Source organism: Lissotriton vulgaris, unplaced genomic scaffold, assembly GCF_964263255.1.
Source record: "Lissotriton vulgaris unplaced genomic scaffold, aLisVul1.2 SCAFFOLD_2469, whole genome shotgun sequence".
NCBI lineage: Eukaryota > Metazoa > Chordata > Amphibia > Caudata > Salamandridae > Lissotriton > Lissotriton vulgaris.
In genome coordinates this window covers 277436-299667 of record NW_028252307.1, presented here as the reverse complement: position 1 = coordinate 299667, position 22232 = coordinate 277436, and the positions used below count along the sequence as shown (strand labels likewise).

The 22232-nt window shown below is 46.8% G+C and overlaps 1 pseudogene; it reads right to left on the bottom strand.

Annotated features, from left to right (window-relative positions):
- The window catches only part of LOC147662595 (uncharacterized), a 51159-nt pseudogene that overhangs the window by 3892 nt on the left and 25035 nt on the right, over positions 1 to 22232 (bottom strand).

Here is a 22232-nt window from a genome sequence, read left to right as displayed (position 1 = left end):
GATCACTAAGAATATTACTAAGGAATTCCATATCCTACACCACACTCATACCTTATAGCCTCGCTGTAAGTCATACCCAGGCTATACTACCAACCTTTACCTGTGAAGGAGGCAGTTCTCATGCAATTACCATTACACACCAACCCTGGTTGGTGCTCACGCAAGCCGCAGTCTTCCGTCGGGTATAAGCGCCGTATCCCCCCAGCGCATCACAGAAGCCCCAATCCAGCGGGTACACACGCTGTATCCCCCCGGCGCATCACACAACCAACACAGTCCCGTGTTGGTTATACGCTCACAAGCTTTCACACTGATAAACACTGTATCCTTCCAGTGGTATCAATAACGCCGCAACACATCGGCGATCACGTCCTATGAATATCTTTGACTCACTCTGTTGGGAAGTTTCACTATATGTCTAATATCTACTGAGGGTGTCTCATATATAATATTATCCCTTATGTGGCAAATAGGAGATCCAATCCTCACACACAAGACTAGCCAAATGTCTGATGTATAAAGGTTATTCCCTGATTTAGACGCTCCCTACTTCCTAATTATCTGTGCACCACTTACCCGGACGGGATAGGCCTCCGTGCACATAGCAGCATCCAGCTAGAAGAAAAGGTTAGTCATACCATAAGAACAACACTTACACATTGGTCAACTAAGAACCTGGGGTCCCTTTATTACACAATATAACATCACAATAACTAGAAGTAAAAGGGAATAGATAATACACAGATCTATGGGGTCTCTTTATTAGAATAGCACACAAGTTATTAACACATTCACATATAGCAGTGTAGCTGAAAAGGAAAAGAATGAATTATAACAGGACTGCACACCGCTGCAAGAAAAGAGATTAATACAGTAGGGAATATATATATATAGCCTAAAGCATAAAGGAAAAGGTTAATGCATAGATTTATGGGCACTAATATAACAGGACAGATATCACCTGATTAGTATGAAGTCTTGCGCTAGCTGTCATCTGGGTTCTTCCTCTGCCTTTGTTCATCTTAGAATCTCCCCTGCACTCTTGGACACACATCTGCGTCCATCACTTCTGCACTGGATTCCTCTCTCCCACGAACTGCCTTCATTTCACTTCCCAGCTTCAATCTAATGGTATAGTTCCTGCTGCTCTGATATCCATCTGCTTCACTGCTTTTTCACTCGGTCTGATTATCCCAGCATGTCCTACTCACTCCAGCTGCCTCCACAGATTAATCCACAATATAGCTCAGTCTCTTATCACTCCAAAGTCCAGCTGTTAACTGCCTGCTTCAACTGATCTCTCATGATGTAACTCCATTCGGTCTCACTCTGTATGCATCTCTGCCTGCGTCCACATAAGTGTCTGCCAGAATCAAACTGCCAACTCCTCCTCTCTGCCTTGTAACTGCTCCTGACAAGTAACACTCTCTCTCTCTCTGGCTGTAACTCCTCCTGATCACTGCTCTTCCAACTGAACGTTCTTCCAACTGACCAACTGACTCCAACTCACTGCTCTTCCAACTGACAAACTGACAGCTCCACCTCTTTGCACTTTGCTAATATAGAATGCTCTTTCCTAGTGGAAAGTTCCAGTCAGCAGCCTGCCGCCCACCAGATTTCTGCACCACTCCGCGTCAAGGACACACTCCCAGCTGGCCAGTCTTTTGTGGTGTCTTCGACACAGAGAAAAATACAGTCTACCGATAAGGGTCGGCTAAGGCTGGTTCTCTCCAAGCACATAACACCTCAAAGCTAAACATTGCCTCTCACCTACAAGCATCCCACTCTGCCTCTGCACGAGACAAAATGGAGTGTCTCTGGTTCTGGGCCTTACAGGCCCAGAACGGATGAAATAGATACATAACTCTATCATAGTACATACACAAGCCCTACAAATAGCTAATATAAAGTCAGGACTACAGAATCCACCCGCTACTATAGGCCTTCAGGCCTGAAAATGATGAAAGGACACATAATTATGCCAAAGCCCATAGGCAATAGTCAGAAACAAGGAGTCTATCCCCATATAAAGCGGCTATCCTCTAGTTTATGCTTCTAGGTCTGGAAATAGGCCTGAAAAGGACCAAAACCCCTGCAAAACAAGCTAAGAATAGAGATCTAGGATGTAAGCAAGCTAAAGTCACCATCACTCAGAAATAGAACGAAAAACCCGGTCACTACATTCAACCCTGACTTTTCTTGTTAACATCCGTAAACAACAACAAACAAACAAATAAATAAACAACAACATAACCTGTCAACAAAATTAAACACAAAAAGAATCCCTAAAATGAATGACAACCAAGAAAATACCACCTAACACTTGATGTAGGGACTGTAAATCTGACAACTAACTGAAAACTAAACAAACCACCCTTGATCTAAATATTGAAATGTAAATAAAATTGATCTGATAACAACAAAAGCTAACCAAAGCACCCTTAAACTAAATGTTCCTCAACCTCTAATGATAACTCATGAAATCTATTGAGGTGGGGAATTGTTTGTGGAATAAAAACAGCAAAGGGCCTAAATGAGGCCTACCTACTTCGGTCAACTTAAGAAAGGATTTGGTAAAATCTGACAAATAAACATGACAAAGGGTCCTCAAAGTTGGGGCAACCATTACTAATAGATCTAGGGCAAAACATAACTAAAAGACACACCTCCGAGGATAACTCAAAGTCTAAGGAGACCACCCTTGGAACTAATCCCACTGTTCTAATTAAGAGTTCATGGATCAAAGTGAAAGTGTAATAGTAGGGAAACAAGAACAACCACATTTCTACAAAAATAGCTGGTGTAGCACTATGCATATCAAGCAGGAAATCAGAAAAGGTGATCTAAGTGTGGTGCATATACTCTTCTAAAAGACAATTCAGACATAAGTAGTCTGTCCAGAAATCCCTACAACCAAAATAGCTAAATCATAGACTTAAACTTGGAAAACTGAGTAATAGTAGACCATGGCAATAGGCAAAGGTCATAAATCATTTAACTCAAGAAACAGTTTGCACATAATCCCTCTGTATCAATCTGTGGAACACATGTGTGCACCATCATTCAGAACACTGCTTTTCCTTCATTGGCAAAACTGTTTTATAGAAAACAGCAAACTATCAAGTATGTGAGAGATAGACAAGTGTAAAGTCAATCTGTATCAATGATAGAATCGCGTAGCATACTAAAATCAAAAACATCAGGATGATTGTTGATGTGTATCACAGGGCATCAGATTACTAAAGCAGCTTCACTAATTATACACTGCACCCTATGACTTTTAAACAGTATCATTCACATATATCAAAAGGAATCATTGAACCAAAGGCCTAATCATGAATGTGGCACTGCATCTTTTAAACTGGAAAAACAAAACACAGCATATTATTCAACCACTGACAGGACTGGAAAAGAAAAACTATTATTGGCATTGGGGCCTGCGTGGTAAATGCAAAAGTGGCATCAAAGGGCATATAACTGAATGTCCATCTGAAATAAAAACATGGGAAAAATGAAAGGCTCAGGAATGCAGGCCAAGAAATTACATTGTAGACTCCTTTGATTACAACCGAATAAAAATGAGTTCTTTTACAGAAAATTTCTTTTTTGGTAGTCCTATTGGCTTTGTCAAAAATATATTTTTTTAGGAAATCCAATCCTGTATAGAGTTTCAACCTGACTGCTGATGCAGCCATCTGTAGATTCTAAAAAGTTATATTTAAGTGCATAGTTCATTTCAATAATTCTTCATTGGTTTCTCCTTTAAAAGTTTCTTCGTGTAGGCCACAACCCTCTGTCTTCATCTCAACCAGGAAGCGCTCCATCCGTAGTCATCAACTCCAGCCACCGTCAGCTGTCCGGTCTGGTCCCAGGCTTGGGGGGTGATTTGGGAAAGGGTCACACACACTCGAAAATAAAAAAGCTCACCATTCCAAAATAACAAACGAATCACACATACGGGGCCCCCATACAAAGCATTTGTAAATACAAATAAAACAGTATCATCAATCTTGCAAAAACAAATTTTCAATTTGGGAACACCCCTTTTACTTTCATCTCTGTACGAAACCTTAATTACAACAATACTCTTATAAATCCAAGAAACGATTTAAACATTCTACCCACAACATATCCTCTAAATGTATTTAAATAAAATCTATGTTCTATTAGCATTACTAACAGGGTTTGCTTACTTTCATCCCACTCCTTTGAGAAGCAGCCCCCACCTTCAGAAAGATGTCTCAGTGTTTTGAATCAGTTCCAACCATAATAAGACAGGCTACCAGCCCACACTACCTCATAGCACCTCCCCCTGGATGAGATCACTTAATTAAAAAAAATGACAGCCACAGGAAGGGCGCACCCTCACAGGCTTCACTCATTTCAATTAAAAGATGCTGTATGTCCGGAGAGCAGATTATCCTCCACCCTTTTCAAAACAGTGAACGCAGAAAGCTTCTGAATATTTGCCAAGAATAACACAGCAAAGGCCGGTCTGCTAGCAGCTCCGGAAAAAGTACCCCTCCTTCACAGAACACTCTTAGAGCTCGCTCGGCAGAGTTTATCAGTCAAGGTCACAAAAACAAATTCCTCCTGTCTACAAAAACATATTCGTTCTCAGGCTTACAAAGAAACCCTGTAACACTGCACAGTTATTTCTAACTAATTTAAGCAAGCAAAAAGAACACGAAGAAAGGCAACTTTTTAAAACATGAATTAATAAAGACATTTCTACAACCTGAAACACATGACAGCATTCTGAATTAAAAAGTATTATATTTCTGCAGCCTAATGAAAAAACGAATTTAAGACAAACTAAATACCATTATTCACTGTTACCAGCTGTAAAGGAAAACATTAAACAGAGAAAATAAATGCATTGCAGCAACGTACACTTTTTCAAAAGAACACTTGGGATACCATTAATTTAAAAAGAGGGGCACAGCATAAACAGGAATTTAAAATGAGCGTAACATTTACTATTGTACTGACATATTTATTTTATGCAGAAAACTATTTTATCGTACCTGAGTGGGCCACATTATACTGAATGGGATTTCCAACATTTACCTCACGGTTTGAGCCTAATAGTAAGGCAAAATACAGAATCATTTGCATTTGAAGTTTAAACATAGGGGGTCTAGCTTGCTGTATGTGACATTAATTAATTCTATTTTTTATTAGCAAAACACACTACAGAGCATCTTTTTTTTTTAAAAAAAAAGCACACGGTTGCAAATCACTTTTTTCAAGCACATTCTACGTTGGGTCTGTTTAATTTTCACAACCGGTGTTCACGTACTAAAACACAGGCTCGCCAAAATACTGGATCGTTTATCTTTCTGCACATTCCTGTGCCAGCTGAAAAACCTCTCTTCCCAAGCACATTTCAAAAGCACCCGTAAAGTCTGCAGCCTTACCAGGCATCTCAAAACATGACACTTTTACACATTTATCACGATGTATGTGAAGCAGCCTATCCCAAAAAAAAACTGCTCCTGCTCAAGATGTTAACTCTTAGTCTGCCAACTAAATGACACTTTTTCCTCACCAGCCCGTAAACTCATGGAAGTTCACCTGTCACGTTACACAAAATAACAGAACCATTTCTAAACAGTATCTCTAATCCCTTGAAAGAGAACCAGCTCTCTCCTGAGAACATGCCACTTTTTTCATACAAAAGTTTACATTTCACAGCACAAGCAAATGCAGCAAGCCATTTAATAGGCAATTTACAAGACTTTTCATGCACATATTTACAACAGCGCCATCACCAAGATGTAATTGGCTTCATCACATACTGTTACCTTCAAGCCTGACAGTTCAAACACCAAGATGAAAAACATTTCTCCTACATTGCATACGTCAAATGCCATGATGTACTGCAATCCACTTACAATTCATCTGTTCAAGCCAATAGGTCAAGGACCACATTTCACCATGCAATTCACAGACTGTTCCCAGATGTCATTTTTAAAGGGTTTCAAGTCCATATACATGCCAGGGGCCACTCCCCCACATACAGAACGTAAACGGTTCGTGACGCCATAATGTAATGACCGGATTTTCAGACCAGATATCACCAACCCACCAAGACACCACCTATCCAGTCAAAACGTAACCATCTCCCTCCCCAGAGCCTACTTGCCAGAGTACCAAGGTACCCTCCTGAGGATGGGGAATTAGCAATATACAAGCTCATATCATCAAAAACACCACTAAATCCATAGGGATCACTAAGAATACTCACTGATTACTAAGGAATTCCATGTCCTACACCACACTCATACCTTATAGCCTTGCGGAAAGTCATACCCAGGCTATACTACCAACCTTTACCTGTGAAGGAGGCAGTTCTCATGCAATTACCATTACACACCAACCCTGGTTGGTGCCCACGCAAGCCGCAGTCTTCCGTCGGGTATAAGCGCCGTATCCCCCCAGCGCATCACACAAGCCGCAATCCAGCGGGTACACACGCCGTATCCCCTCGGCGCATCACACAACCAACACAGTCCCGTGTTGGTTATATGCTCACAAGCGTTCACACTGATAAACACTGTATCCTTCCAGTGGTATCAATAACGCCGCAACACATCGGCGATCACGTCCTATGAATATCTTTGCCTCTCTCTGTTGGGAAGTTTCACTATATGTCTAATATCTACTGAGGGTGTCTCATATATACTTTTATCCCTTATGTGACGAATAGGAGATCCAATCCTCACACACAAGACTAGCCAAATGTCTGATGTATAAAGGTTATTCCCTGATTTAGACGCTCCCTACTTCCTAATTATCTGTGCACCACTTACCCGGACGGGATAGGCCTCCGTCCACATGGCAGCATCCAGCTAGAAGAAAAGGTTAGTCATACCATAAGAACAACACTTACACATTGGTCCACTAAGAACCTGGGGTCCCTTTATTACACAATATAACATCACAATAACTAGAAGTAAAAGGGAATAGATAATACACAGATCTGTGGGGTCTATTTATTAGAAGAGTAAACAAGTTACCAACACATCCACATATAGCAATGTAGCTGAAAAGGAAAAGAATGAATTATAACAGGACTGCACACTGCTGCAAGAAAAGGGATTAATCAGTGCCTAGGAAATAAAGGAAAGTGGATGATTAAGTGTAGCAAACTAGTTTAGAACACCTCACCCTATAAGAAAGGAATGTTTCTCTCCCTCTGGTGGAATCAGGGCTCTCTCCCTCTGTCACCACGGCTTTCTCCCCACTGCTTCCATCTGCCTGGTAACCACTCCATAGATCAGCTCTCCAATTCACAATCCCAGCTGGCTAACTGACTTTGTTCATGTCAGCTTACTGCATCTTCTCCAGACTGCATTTCATTCTGGCCAGCTCCCTCTGGTCACAGCCCCTTCTGACAAGTAACTGTCTCTCTCTGGCTGCAACTCACTCTGACAGGTCCTCCAACTGACTTTCTCTGCTCCAAAGACCATCTGACTCACAGCTACGCTGCTCTTCTGATAATATAGAATGCCATCCTCTGATGGAAATTTCCAACCAGCAAGCTACCTCCCATCGAGTTCCTGTGCCAAGTCTCATCTCTCTACGCTCCAGCAGTGGCCACCTGCTATTGCGTCTGGAGTCTGAGGAGCAAAACACATTCTCCGATAGGAACCAGCTTAAACTGGTTCCTGCCTAGCGAATAACAGACTATTTTCTAAACATTGCCCCTCACCTACAAGCATCCCAGTCTGCCTCTGCACGAGACAAAACGGAGTCTCTCTGGTTCAGAACGGATGAAATAGATACATAACTCTATCATAGTACATACACAAGCCCTATGTTAGAAATGGAACCTTCAGAGTTGGCCGAACCTAGTTGAGAGGCCTTCTGGCGAGGTCCTCCCCTACGATCGTACAGATGAGCAATCACCCCCCTACAGATGGACACCACACAAGGCTAGATTCCTAATATCTTTATAAGTAGTTAAAGGCAGGTAAACGTAGCGATACAGGCTCAACAGGATCTTGAATGCTCGTAATATGAGTCTCTGAGGGAAAGGGGGTAGCGGGACAATCTTGGTACCAGCCTGGTACGGGAAGACCCTGCGCTCAGCTCTCAATCCTCGAGCTGGGGGGTTCCTGAGGGTCGGGCCGCAGCAGCTCCAGCAGGGCTCTGGTGATGGTTTCTGCGAAGATAGGCCGCGGCAGCGCCAGCAGGGCCCCAAAGATGGTTTCAGCAGAGATAGGTCGCGGCAGCGCCAGCAGGGCCCCATAGATGGTTTCAGCGAAGATAGGCCGCGGCAGCGCCAGCAGGGCCCCAAAGATAGTTTCAGCGAAGATAGGCCGCGGCAGCGCCAGCAGGGCCCCAAAGATGGTTTCAGCGGAGATAGGCCGTGGCAGCGCCAGCAGGGCCCCAAAGATGGTTTTAGCGAAGATAGGCCGCGGCAGCGCCAGCAGGGCCTCGGAGATCGGTTTAGCAAGATGGGCCGCGGCAGCGCTAGCAGGGCCTCAGAGATGGTTACGGGTTCCACACGGATGAGTTCCTCTTAGGGTCTCTCGACTCCAGGATACAACTGCCGGCTTCTTGGAGAGCTGCCCCAGATATAGGTCTGGCTTCCCTTGATGTCCGGACCCTCGCACCTGGGGGTCAGAGGGGCCGGGAGGGGCGCATCCAGACACCCAGCAGGGGGGGGAGCCAGCGCCCAGGGTGGCCGGGGGTGATCGAAACCAGGCGTTGCAGGACAACTGGAGGGCCATCGAAACTCCTTTCTGCATGGAGCTGCCAAGTGTACTCTTTACCCCCTGGTTGGATCGTGGTGCCTCAATGTCGGGGCTTCACGGGGCCTGGGGCAGAGGTCGGGGGGAGGCCACGGGGCCGGGTTGTAGAGGATCCAAGATGGAGTTGGGCTTCGGGACGGTGGTACGGGACAGGGATCGGACCAGCAGAGTAGGGGTTGGCGAGTCACATAGGGGGAGAGTCGGTGGTTGCCCGGAGGGGCGGCTCTCACGGAGGGTGGAGGAAGTTGTCCTCGGCCGGAGGACAGGGGCCGAGGTAGTCCAAGTCCCGCCATGCGGGAGGAGCGTGTCCACGCCACGAGGCCGGGTCCAACACCCTACAAATAGCTAATATAAAGTCAGGACTACAGAATCTACCCTCTACCATAGGCCTTCAGGCCTGAAAATTATGAAAGGACACATAATTATGCTAAAGCCCATAGGCCATAGTCATAAATGAGGGATCTATCCCCATATAAAGCGGCTATCCTATAGTTTATGCTTCTAAGTCTGGAAATAGGCCTGAAAAAGGACCAAAACCCCTGCAAAACAAGCTAAGAATAGGGATCTAGGATGTTAGCAAGCTAAAGTCACCATCACTAAGAAAATAGAACGAAAAACCCGGTCAAGACACATGCCCACAAACAACTGTCCTGGCATACATCAGTCACCCCTCTAGCAGGGTGCTCTATGCCAGTGGTGAGGGTACAGGTGCATGAGCCCTGTATCCCTACAGTGCCTAAGTCTATTCCTGGGCATTGTAAGTGCAGTGCTGCCATTAAGAGTATATGGTGCTGTGAGTTTGTCATTACGAACTCCACAGCACCATAATGGCTACACTGAAGATTGGGAAGTTTGGTATCAAGCTTCTCAGCACATTAAACACATACTGATGGTAGTGTGGGATTTAATGTAAAATGCACAACAGAGGGCATCTTAGAGATGCCCCCTGAAACTCGACCAACTCCTAGTGACCTGACTGAGTGGCTGCTTAGGCAGCCACCACCAGACATGTTTCTGGACCCCTGCGTCAAGAGCTTGCTGCTCTCGGGGCCTGAAACAATGCACATCCTGGGAAGAGGTGCCAATCCACCTCCCCTAGGATGGGCAACTCCACCCCTAAGGTGGGGGAGGAGAGGAGAAGCACAACTTCGAGTCCCCGCCATCTTGAGGATGGGGGGACCCAGCCAACCAGGGACAGGCTCCTGCCCTCTCCCACTGGAGAGTGGCAGAATAGAGGGTGTACCCAACCCAGGGAAGGGAAGGTCCCTGCCATTTGCCTACCTGTAACACCCCTAAATTTAGTATGATGGGGCAGCCTGAACCTTCCTTCCTCAGATCCAGCAACAAGAAAAGAAGAGAAGAAGGACGAGAAGCCGCGCAGAGCTAACAAGAGGACACCGCCCACTGACTTGGCCCCAGCCCTACAGGCCTGTCTCCCCTCGAACCTGATCCTGGGAAACCCTGGTGTGTCCAGCAGCCAGTAACCTCACAAACCCCGGAGGACCTGCCTGCCTTCACTTTCAAGACTGTTTCTCCTGTGAACACCGGACGTGTTTAAACTGCAGCTTCTGGTGCCAGCCAGACACCGAGAATCCAGCCCACTCCACACCCGCCGAACCTGACCCGAGCTCTAGTGGAAAAATACCACAAGGTGGTCCCCCCGGCGATCCTGACCCGAGATCCGGCGACCCCTGACCTGCCTCAAGCCTCCAGACGACGCCTGAAGCCTCAATCCAGAGGACCCCCCTACCGCGACCAGAGCCTAGTGCCTTTGAGGGTGCAACAACAGTGCATCACTGACCCTGGTGGACCCCTGAGTCTAACCCCAGAACCTTAACTCCCACAGTTGATTACTTACCTGAGAATTGTTAACCTGTTTTCCCTTCATAGGATAACATGGACAACTTTTCTCCAAAATGTTTTTCAGTGTGGAGTTTTGAAACCTAAAAATATTTTTTTAAATTGCACAAATAGCCAAAACGTGTTTACTTACCTGTTTCTAGGGAATGTTCCAGTGCTGAATCTAGGTATACAGCACGGAGTTAGAAAAGTAACGCAAAAGGTAACTTACCTGCAATTTATTGTAGAAGCCCATTCATTTCAATGTACTGCTCCAAAACGTTTCCAAGAGTGGAGTTTTGAAAACTGAAAATATTCTTTAAAAATCATGCGAAAAACGAAAACGTAATTACTTACCTGCTTCTAGGAAATGTACCAGTGCTGAATCTAGGTATCCAGCACTGAGTTAGAAAAGTAACGTAAAAAGTAATTCACCTGCAATATACTGAAAAGCCTATTCATTTCAATGTACTGTATTTGCTAAGTGTTGCATACTACTGCTCCCCTTTAAATCAAACAAAGTACAATTTCTACTGCCTACTTGAACTGCGTTCATACAAGTAAATTATTACTGCAAAGTATTGTTATGCTCTCCTGTGCCAGGCTTGCTTAGTTCTAGAAATAAAACAACAGTATATTTTGTTATATAAACAAAATTGGCCTAGAGTTCTTGAGTGTGTGAATTCATTTGCTGACAGAATGCTTAAAACTGTTCTCTGATACTGCCTCACTGCTTGACCAAGCGACCACTTTAGAGAGTAAAGTTCTATCTAACTTTAACCTCTGCCTACCTCTGGAGACCTTTGGACTCTATACACACTGTACCTCACTTTGGTGCAGTATACAGAGCCAGTTTCTTACAATACCTCACTATGGGCCATATGTAGGTAGCTAAATACCGATCGTTAACGGCCGAAAATTGGAGATTTTTCCGTTACCGACCGGTATTTAGCCCTTTGCAATGTAGGAGGCTGGTTTTAAGGATTCAGTAATTTACCGATTTGTTATTTTAAGGAATCGGTAAAATACTGATTCCTTATTTTAAGGAATCAGTAAATTACTGAATCCTTAAATCCTATATAGGGAGCACTCAAGTGAGTGCATTTTTGGCTTTAAGGATTTGTTATTTACCACCAACTACAAGTTGGTGGTAAATACCGAATACCTTTAAAAAAGCAACTATTTGCCATGTGCCCTAAGGGCATGTATGTGCGCCACATGTGCACACATGCACGATTCAGGGGTGCAGCAGGGTGTCAATGTGACATCCTGCCACCCTTGAACATGCTCCCCCAATTACCGATTCGGTATTTACCGAATTGGTAATAGTGAATGGCTTCCCATTCATTCCTATGGGCCTCCAGGCCCATAGGAATGAATGGGCAGGTGATTCCTTATTACCGAATCGGTATTACCGATTCAGTAATAACAAATATTACCGATTCGGTATTTTTTACCGAATTTTTAGCTACATATGAAATAAGGATTCCTAAATACCGAATCGGTAAAATTCGGTATTTCATATGTACCTACATCGGGCCCCTATATGTCTCTCCCAATTTACCTGTGATGCTGTTGTCCAGTGGAAAAAGCAAGCTACTTCTGGTAAACACCAAAGTGGGCGGGGGCTGGTGTCCCCCTTAAAGCGGTGGAAGCGGGAAGGAGCGTAAAGTGGGGGGTGTATTGTCCCAGAGCAACTCCACGAGTCCCTATTAACTCAGTGTCAAAGCTAGTTTCTCACCTGTCTCGAGGATGAGGCAAGTGCTCCGGACATCATGGGTGCATTTGGATCAATGTCCCAGGCTTCCAGGAACCTGAGACAGGCCTTGGGTGTTAAGCCCCGAGACTGGGTGGCGGTCAAAAGACTACGAAGAGCATATAAGGCTGCTATAGCAATTCGCAAGTCTGTCCTGAGGGAGGAGGCCTGGATTGATTTAGTGGAGGCTAGTACAATGCGTAATAGCTCAAAGTTCTGGGGCATTATTAACAGCCCATTTCTATCTGGAAATAATGCTAATTTACTGGATGCCCATATCACAGAGGACGATTGGGTACATCATGTTGAGGGTATCTTCCAGTCGGAAACACCACCAACTGAGAGGCAGGAAAGGGTGGAAGGCAAGTCAGAACTTATATTCACCACGCAAGATCTGTCTAAAAATAAGGCCCCGCGCCAGATGGGATCCTGCCAGATCGCATACATCGCCCACGTAGAAACCTGGGTGCCTGTCCTCACAACTGTTATCAATGCTGCAGTCCAGGTTGGCTGCCCAGATTCTTGAGCCTTATCGATTATAGTCCCGGTATTTAAAAAGGGAGATAACAGGACATGACTTACTGTTATAGGCCCATTTCTCTTCTGGACTCTGTGGTGAAGGTGGCGGGTCGCATGGTACTTGACACACTTGTATCCTGCTTTGATGAAAACAGCTTTTTTTCCAATATCCAAAACGGCTCCTCCCTTCCATCTCCAGCTTGGCCAGCTCCCACCTCAACTGTCTCTCCTCCCTCCTGTCGGCTAACTCGGTCTCGGACAACCCTCTCGATGACACACTACTGCCCTCCTGTGAGGCTACCCAACCCCTTGGGAGTTCTCAACACTAAGGCGGAAATACCTGGAGAGACCGTCTGCATTGGCGTGGTCAGCTCCGGGCGGGTGTTCCACCCGAAAGTCCATTCCCTGTAGGGAGATAGACCACCTCAACAGTTTGGGATTTTCCCCCTTCATTTGCATTAGCCAACGAAGGGGTCGGTGGTCTGTCTGAACCAGGAAGTGCGAGCCAAACAAGTATGGTCGCAGCTTCTTCAGTGCCCAGACCACCGCAAAGGCTTCCCGCTCGATGGTACTCCACCTCTGTTCCTTGCTCAGTTCCTCCCTGGACAGACCCCCTTCCACTCGCCACTCAGCGGGGATAGGCAAATCCTCAAACGGAACCATGTCCTCCTCCGCGGACTCCGGGTCCACCACTGCAGGTGGCCTATCCGTCTCACGGGGCACGGACGTCGAGGCAGGCTTCTCCTGTCCTCGAGATGCTCCCTCATCAGCAGCTGGGTGGGCCATTGTTCCAAGCTCCAACCCACGCGACTTCTCCTCCCCAGCAGTCGCAGACCTGGTACTCACACAGGCCCAATCAGGTGTACCCAGCATCTCAGAATGAGTCCGGTATTCCACCTCCTTCTAAGCATTGTGCTCCATATCATTGCCCAGCAGACAATCGACTGGCACGGCGGGGCTTACGGCGACTCGAAGTGGACCTGCAACCCCTCCCCACTCAAAGGGAACCACGGCCACAGGATAGTGACCCATTGTGCCGTCAGCCAATGCGGCTGGATGAAGTACGCCTGGAATCACCTGCTCTGAGGACACCAGATGACTCCTTACCATTTGATTTACGCCTGTAACCATGCAAGTTTTTCCCGAGTGTTCCGGGTGCGCTATCGCCAACTCGGACACCCTTTCCTCATAACTTTGAGCACGTTAACGCTGATCCATTTGTAGACAGGTGGCCCCTGTTTTTTAACAAACTGCGCTCTTAATGTACTAATACCATGTGACATTTCCCGAGTGTCTCGGGTGCGCCATCGCTAACTCGGACACCCTTTCCTGAGAACTTTGAGCATGTTAACGCTGATCCATTTGTAGACTGGTGGCCCCTGTTCTTAACAAACTGCGCTCTTAGTATACATATACCCTGTGACATTTTTGGCGCGGAACTACAGATCAACCACCTCAACCTAATTTGATACTTTACTTCCAGAGACACACGGTGTTCCTCCACGGACCGGCTGGTCCAGTGAACGACGGAACCCCACAAGTTTGAACAACTTTGAGACAAGCTACCAGTAAGTTTCTTCCCCTACTACCCTTTCTCATTGTGGATGTAGCGTAAGTCCGCTTCATCCCAGGTGGATCAACTCAATTCTTACTGATACCACCTTCACTTAATTACAGATTTTACGCATTTCTAAGGAACCTTTGAAGGTCCCCAGGCTGCAGGCCCAAACGGGCCGCATGCGAAGTAGGTAACTTTTTTGTCTAATTTCGAGTGCATTAATTAATATATAGGAGTACAATATACATTCATGGCTTTTGCATTACTTATAGGCGCTCCTGTTCTAACCCAACGTCCTGATGAAGACCCCATCCTGAGGTTCTGAATCACCCGCACCTTTCAGGGGTCGAAACGTCGACTAGCATTACTCCTCATGTTTCCAAATATAGGACTAAATAATGGACGATTACGTAACCTATGTTTGAGAACGTTTTTTGGAACCTTCTGATCGATATAGGCTGTAAAGGCTTCTCATTTTTCACTGTGATTTTTACTCAGTCACACCACCTTTACCCGGTCCCCACCTTCACCCCCACTTACCCATCCCTTCTAATTAACCCTTTTCTTCTATGCACCTTGAGCGCGCTGACATGTTTTTGAGTGGATTTAAGAACTTAGAAATATGTTGATTCAAAAATTTATATTGCCAATGCATTAATTGCAATATCACCTACCCTCTGGGTTGAAATTCATGCAGTTTATAAATACAAGATGTGCTAAATAAACATGCACCGAATGTACTGAATCTTTTCTCTGTTTGTTGAGCTACATTGATGCCTTTGATAAGAATGAAAGCATTTTTACTGAGAAAACAAGTACTATTTTGAGATTTCTGTCCTATTCTTTTTATATCAGACTCCGACCCTTCATATATGTACTTTGACTCCTTACCATAGTCATGCTGGCTCCTGTATCTCTCGGAGCTTCCCCTCTATGGCCATTGATCGTGACACATTGCCCGTACTTGGTAGTATTTGAGGGCAACTGAATCTTTGGAACCATCTCCCGATCACCCAGGGACACTAAGGTGACACCCGCCCACTCCTTCCCCTTATCTAAGGGCATCTCCTCCCCGAGCACTACACTAGCGACTCCCGGGGCCTTTCCTCCAGTGGGAGGGGGTGGTCTCTTTGGGAATTTCACGTCTCCCTTATAATGTCCAACACCACCGCACTCAAAGCAATGAACAACCCTTGGCTGCTGACTCTGGCCAGGATTAGGGTTCTTCTGCGGGTTAGCCTTAGGGTTGGAAAAGGAACCTTTCCCCTTAGAGTTGTTTTTGGGGCCTTTGGAGAACTCCTGTTTCTTATTATCTCCCCCCTCTTTCTTCTGGGGAGCGCCCTGTCCAGACTTATGAGAATCTCCTCCAGTCCCCTTCGTGGACACTCGGGTACTTGCCCAAATGTCCGCCTCCTCAGCAAGCTTACGGGGGCAAATAAGTTTGCTGTCTACCAGGTGTTGCCTCAGCTCGGGAAGACATTTCTCGAGTAGATGTTCCTTGAGTATTAGGTCGTACAACCCTCGATAGTCCTCCACATCACTACCTTGGACCCACCCATCCAGGGCTTTCTTGGCAAAATCCAGGAAGTCAACCCAATTCTGTGAGCTCAGCTTGTGACTGCCCCTAAACCTCTGCCGATATTTTTCTGGGGTCAACCCAAACTTTCTGATGAGCGTCACCTTCATGGCAGGGTAGTCTACCTGCTCCTCCCGGTCTAGGGCCAATAGGGCATCCCTACCTGTCGGAGGCATGTACCGGTACAATCCACCACCCCAATGCTTCTCATGGATCCCATGGGCTCTTAAGGAGACCTCATAGGCTGCCAGCCACTTGGCTATGTTGTCTCTGGCTACGTAACTGGCGACAACGTCCTTTGGTAAATGGGGCCTGGGCTCCCTGGCAAATTCCTTAGACTCGACACCCTCCGGAGTGTTGTTACGGGCCTTGAGGTCGAGTTCTCGTAACTTGAACTCATGTTCCATCCTCCTCCCTTCCATCTCCAGCTTGGCCAGCTCCCACCTTAACTGTCTCTCCTCCCTCCTGTCGGCTAACTCGGTCTCGGACAACCCTCTCGATGACACACTACTGCCCTCCTGTGAGGCTACCTTGGGGCTGATTGACATCTCACCCACACCCGGGGGACATTCTGTAGTTGCCTCAATGACAGTACCTCTGTCTGACTCCTCCTCCTCCACTGTTCCCTCCGGGTGTGCTTCCACCCAGGCTCGCGACTAGTACGGAGCTCCTCTCTTTTGGCTCCTCGCCTAACGAACACTCTCCTTTCCTGACAGAAATCCTTGAGCTGTGCCACAGTATAGGTCTCCAGCTCTGACATCTCGAATTCCATCTTGTCAGTGAAAAGTGTGGACAACCACCCCGAAGTAGGTTACAGGATAGGAAACTCTGAGGATCACCTCCACCCACCTCCAGGAAAGAATTTGGAAAAAGCAAAAGGTTAAATTAGAGGGCCGCTGGGAGAAAACTCTGGGTGTGCACCTGTGACGCACACTGAATTATTATGGGGTTCAGAACAGCACGGCTCGTGATCCCGCCGCTGCGCCACCAATTTTATGTTGGACCCGTGATGGGCAAGCCCAGCACAAAGGGGGGTAGCTTGGCTCGGGCGACAAGGCAGGTGAAGCCTGGTGTGTTAAGCCGGTTCCGACCCAATAATAACCCCCTGCACACCACATAAAAAGAAGGACACCACACCACTGTTGTAGAAAAATATGTTTCCTTTATATAAAAGTTCTCTGGGAAACGCACATTCACATTTACGTTTCTTGGCTGTTTGTCAATAGAATAGGGAATCAGTTACTGCAATAAATAGCTCTTCAGGAATAAATACAGAAATAAATATCACCAATAAAAAGAATAAATTTCAGGAATAAATATCACCAATAAATAGAATAAATATCAGGAATAAATATCACCAATAAGTAGAATAAATATCACTGTTGCATAGCAGAATTAATACTGGTTCAGTCAGATAAACAACTTCAGGTTCATTCTGGTATCGCTGCCACCAATTAAATACTTTTAGAGAGAACACATTTGCAATACGATTCACTGTGGAAAGTACACTCTTACAGTTACGTTGGTTTCAATGGATCGGACTTTCTGGGCACACTTATTCATTAGACTCTTTACGTTTCAGTCAGTGCACATTGCGCGGGTATGTACAAATCAAAGAAACACAATGAATGCAGCATTCGCACTCCGCTGCCGCCAGGGATGGTAGTTCCGCTTGCTGGTGGAGTCTATGTGCGCCTATGGGCTTTGACAGGCTATTCCGACGGCGGCTCCAGTTCAAAGTCTTTAGACTGGCGAACGGGCTGCCGGAGGGGTCACACAACCTTCGCGCACAGTCAAAATAAATGCCTAATCACAGTTTCTGGATAAAGCTGCACTTCTCTTGAAGAAACGGGCCCACCTCACATCGGCTGCAATCGGTAAGCGTTTCAGTCGGGGCACAGCACTTCTCCCGCTAGCGATAGGGTTTCCAGGGGCTCCACGGTCCGCCCTCTGACTTCCTCACACAGGGGGGTTCGAGCCCACAGCTACTGCTCCCAGCTCACTAGGGTAGGGTCGAGACGCTAATCTCGCCCAATGAAGGCCGGCCTTTCCCCGCCCCGGCGCAGCACCTCACCTTCAGTCCACGCAGGCAGCGCTTCTACGGCGGTGGGTTCGGAGACGTCCGAACTCCCGCCAGGAGACGCTTTACACGAAGGGGCACTTCTGGTGATCGCGGTCGCGGCGAACTTGCTCTCGCCTCGCGACCCGCGATATCTTTCACGATTTCACCACCGGGGGGGACGGAGAGGCACTATAAACAGGCCAAAGTCTTTTGGGGCAACGAGGCACTTGCTGGGCAGGCGCTGTAGGTGCAAGGTCACTGCTCACGCAGCTGACGGGAACGCCAGTCTGGGACAACGCCAGCAACCGTTGCTACTCTTCTGCCTTCGCTCACAGCCACCTCAGGGGGTCAACAGGGCATGTGTCAATCTGGTGTCTCTTCTCTTCCGAGTCTTCTGGTCTTTCCCCTCTCAATCTCGAGACTTTCTAAAATGGCCGCCAGGGTCTGAGCCTTTTATAGCCAGTGCCCTGGGGTGCCGGCACAAGCCAGAAGGTTCTAGAACCTTCTCTGGCTGTGACAATGACTTGGCACTTTTGAGGTGTCTATTGGTCACTAGGGGCCACCGTAGTGGGCTCTAGAGCAGCCATTTTGTGTACCTGTGGAAACAGGGAATTTCTGTCAGAAATGTGTATTTCACAAAAGGCGCCAAAACCTCAAAAGGGTCAGAGGTCAATGAGGCTCCAATGGGAGTCACTCATATGAGGGACAAGGGTGTCCACCATGTTAGGGCCGCTAGAACAGGGTGACCATTCCAGTTTGTGATGCCACAGGTTCCGCCAGGCGCCTTGTACATAGGTGCCAAGAACCTTGTGAGCAACTGGGCGTCGAGGAACATCTAGCCCCATGAAACAACACACAAAAAGGTCCTGGTAGACAAAGAAAAAGCGACAAATTTTGGGAGGCACGGGGGAACAAAAGAAATCATAGTGTGAGGGGACTCTCAGAAGCAGACGGGTCCAACAGTCCCCAGGTAGGTGAGCGCAGCTTTCTAGTCCTCTAGGAGGGCAGCTAGGGGCCTACAACTTCTTCTGAATTCTTTTGCCCTTTTTATGGAGGACTTGGCCCTTTCGTTTAATCATTCCAAGTCGTTCATTATGCAGGTGGGACATCATCAAGCTAAGCAGTTCACTTCTAAACTCGGACTTTCCACAATGCTGAAGACCAATGTTTTCTCCTATTTGGGAGTTGTGTTTGTCGATTTCCTCAGTTGTTGCCCTTTCCTTACTTGGAAGAAAGGGGATCTAGGGAAAGTTTTGCAGCTGTTTTTAACTTTGCCAACAGAGTCGGAAGGAAGCCAATAGGGGCTCTTTTGAAGACATATGAAGCCAAAAATATCTCAAAGGTTAGTTATGGGAGTGAGATATTGGGCCACATTGGGGTAGGGGCAGTGCAAAGTGCTGAAAATTCTTTTCAGCGACGGCCCTTTCTGTCCCACAAAGCACCCCGTTTTATGTTGTGCACGAAGAATCGAAATTTGCCTAGCTTAGTAACGGTAAGTTTCAATTCTATTAAGGACATTGAGGCGAGGATTACGCTATTCTTTCTTCGCTTTATTAACAACAATTATTTCACAGCAGCTTCAGAAAAAGTATTCAACATTTTTATCCCGATAGAGAAAAAAACAATCCAAAGAAGAAACCATCAGACTACACTATCCATGAGTTCATAAGGTAGGATCAGCCACAAGTCCTTCCACAGTGTCTATGCACCCAAGAAGACCCCTCAACAATGTTGTCCTTCCTCTTTCTTCGCGCGTACGCCACTGAATCACTGATCTTGTTTGGAACCATCATGTCCTGAAACAAAAACATGCTGTGTTAAGAGGTATACCACATGATTTATCAAACACGGCATACTGAGTTGTACATATCATGTAAATTTAAAACCGAAAAGAGGTTACTTACCGCCGTACAGGCGGGTTCGCACAACTGTGCTGAGGGTGGGATAATCCTCGCCTCCATGTCCTTAATAGAATTGAAACTTATTGTTACTAAGCTAGGCAAATATCGATTCTATGTCAGGACCAGAGGCTCCGATTATGCTAGTTTAAAGCATACTCACCATCAAATGTGCAATATCCACAACTGGTTTAAAATAGAACCGTTTGAACATGGAATCCGAGGACCAATCTGCAGCTCACATCAAATCTTCCAAGCGAGCGCCCAAGGAAAAAGCCTTTGAAGCCATTGCGCCCCTAGCTGAATGAGTGCCGAATTGTTTTGCATCAATACCTTCTTCGTGCATGCCCCAACGCACCCACCTAGCAATGGAGGGGGAAGAGACTGCCTTGTGCGGTTTCCGTAGTGCAATAGGAAGTTGTCTTTCACCCAGAGGGCGTAACTCTGAGGTTAAGTCTTCATAAGACTTGAGGCACTGCACCACACATGGCTTGGGCATATCATCAAAAGCCGGATACGAAATTGTCCTGGAGGCAGATTTCGTTCGCCGGCCAATCATAAAGGTCCATCCCTCTGGGCAAAAAACCCATGCCGAAATGTCGAGTGCCCGCACATCTGAAACCCTGCGACAAGAAACCAAGCATAGCAACATGGTCAACTTAGCCGAGAGTTCCTTCAAGGAAAGATATTTGTTAGGTTGCCAAGACAAAAACAGGTTAAGGACTAAATTGACATCCCACAAAACTGAGTAACGCGGCTCCGGGGGTAGAGATAAACGTATACCCCGCAAGAGTCGATGAACAAAAGGGTGTTTTCCCACCGGGGCACCATGAACCGGGCTATGGTCTGCTGAAATAGCGGAGCGCTTAGCGTTAATAGTCCGGTACGCCAGACCTTCGGACGCCAACTCCGCTAAGAAATTCAACATGGGAACAATTCCTGCAACCAGGCGATCCAAATCCCGGCGAAGACACCAATGTCGCCACCTCGACCAGGCTAACCGATACCGCTTCAAGGTACTATAAGCCCAGGCCCTTGATAAGAGGCTCTCAGCCGGTTCCGATAGGCCTGGGAGCCACCAGCGACTCCTGAAACACGCCATGCCATGAGGTGGAGAGAGCTGTGAGCAACCAGGTGATGCTGCTCTCCGTCCGGGTTCTGAAGAAGATGAGGAAAGAGGGGGAGTAGGATTGGAAAATCCCAAAAAGTTCCAGAAGAACTGGAAACCAAACTTGGTACCTCCAAAGCGGTGTCACCAGCACCACATCTGCCTTCTCGCGGTGGACTTGAGCCGCCAATCTCACGATCATGGAGAACGGTGGAAACGCATAGCTCATTTTCTGACCCCAGTCTTGAAGGAAAGCGTCTGTCGCCTGTGCTAGAGGATCCAGCCTCCAGCTGAAGAACCTCAGAAGTTGATGGGCCAGGCGAGACGCAAACAAGTCTATCGCAGGTCGCGGCAGCAGCGGTTCCCCTGGGGAACGCGAATTCAAGGCAGACACTCCGCCGAAGCATTCTGGGTTGCTTCCCTGTAGGCCTGGCCCGCCCCACTCCTGGTTTCCAGCCCGCTGTGCAGAGGCGCGGGGCAGCGCCAACCTATTCAGGACCGGGGTCGATTCCATTCTGCTCCGGGCGCCTCTCACGGTTCCCAGACGCAAGGTAGGCATTTTGCTGGCTTATCTCGGGACATTTGTTTATTTACTTGATGGACTGACAAATACACCACATGCTGGTACCCCGAGCCACCACCAAACTTCTCTGGCTGGTTTTTGCCTCACTCGAACCTGGTAAGATTACCCTAACTGGGAAGCGACAATTTTGCGTCCGTGTCCTCACCTCCGTGATTATGTGAGACCATAGAACAGCAGTGACCTAGCCTGGTCACCTACCTTGTCCTCTCCCCACTCGCTCCATCTGCCTGGTTTATTTTGTGTATTTCAGTATCAATTAGTATATATTGTGTGATCTATTGTTTTCTATTAGCCTAATTTCCTTCCTCTTCCTTTCTCCGCTCTATATGGTCAACCTTTTTAATATCTTAAACTTTCTCCTGTCCTACCCTACCACTGCCCACAATTTTCCCTCCCCTACACCCATCCTCCTCTCTCCTACCCAGGCCCCCCCCTGATCTGATGCTGTAACTCTCTAAATTCAACCCCTCTCTCCCCCACCACTCCCCACTCTTTCTACATTCTTACCTTTATCCCCCCCTCCAGCCACACTCATATTCTTAGCCCCCCTTATCTTTTATATCTTCCCCCA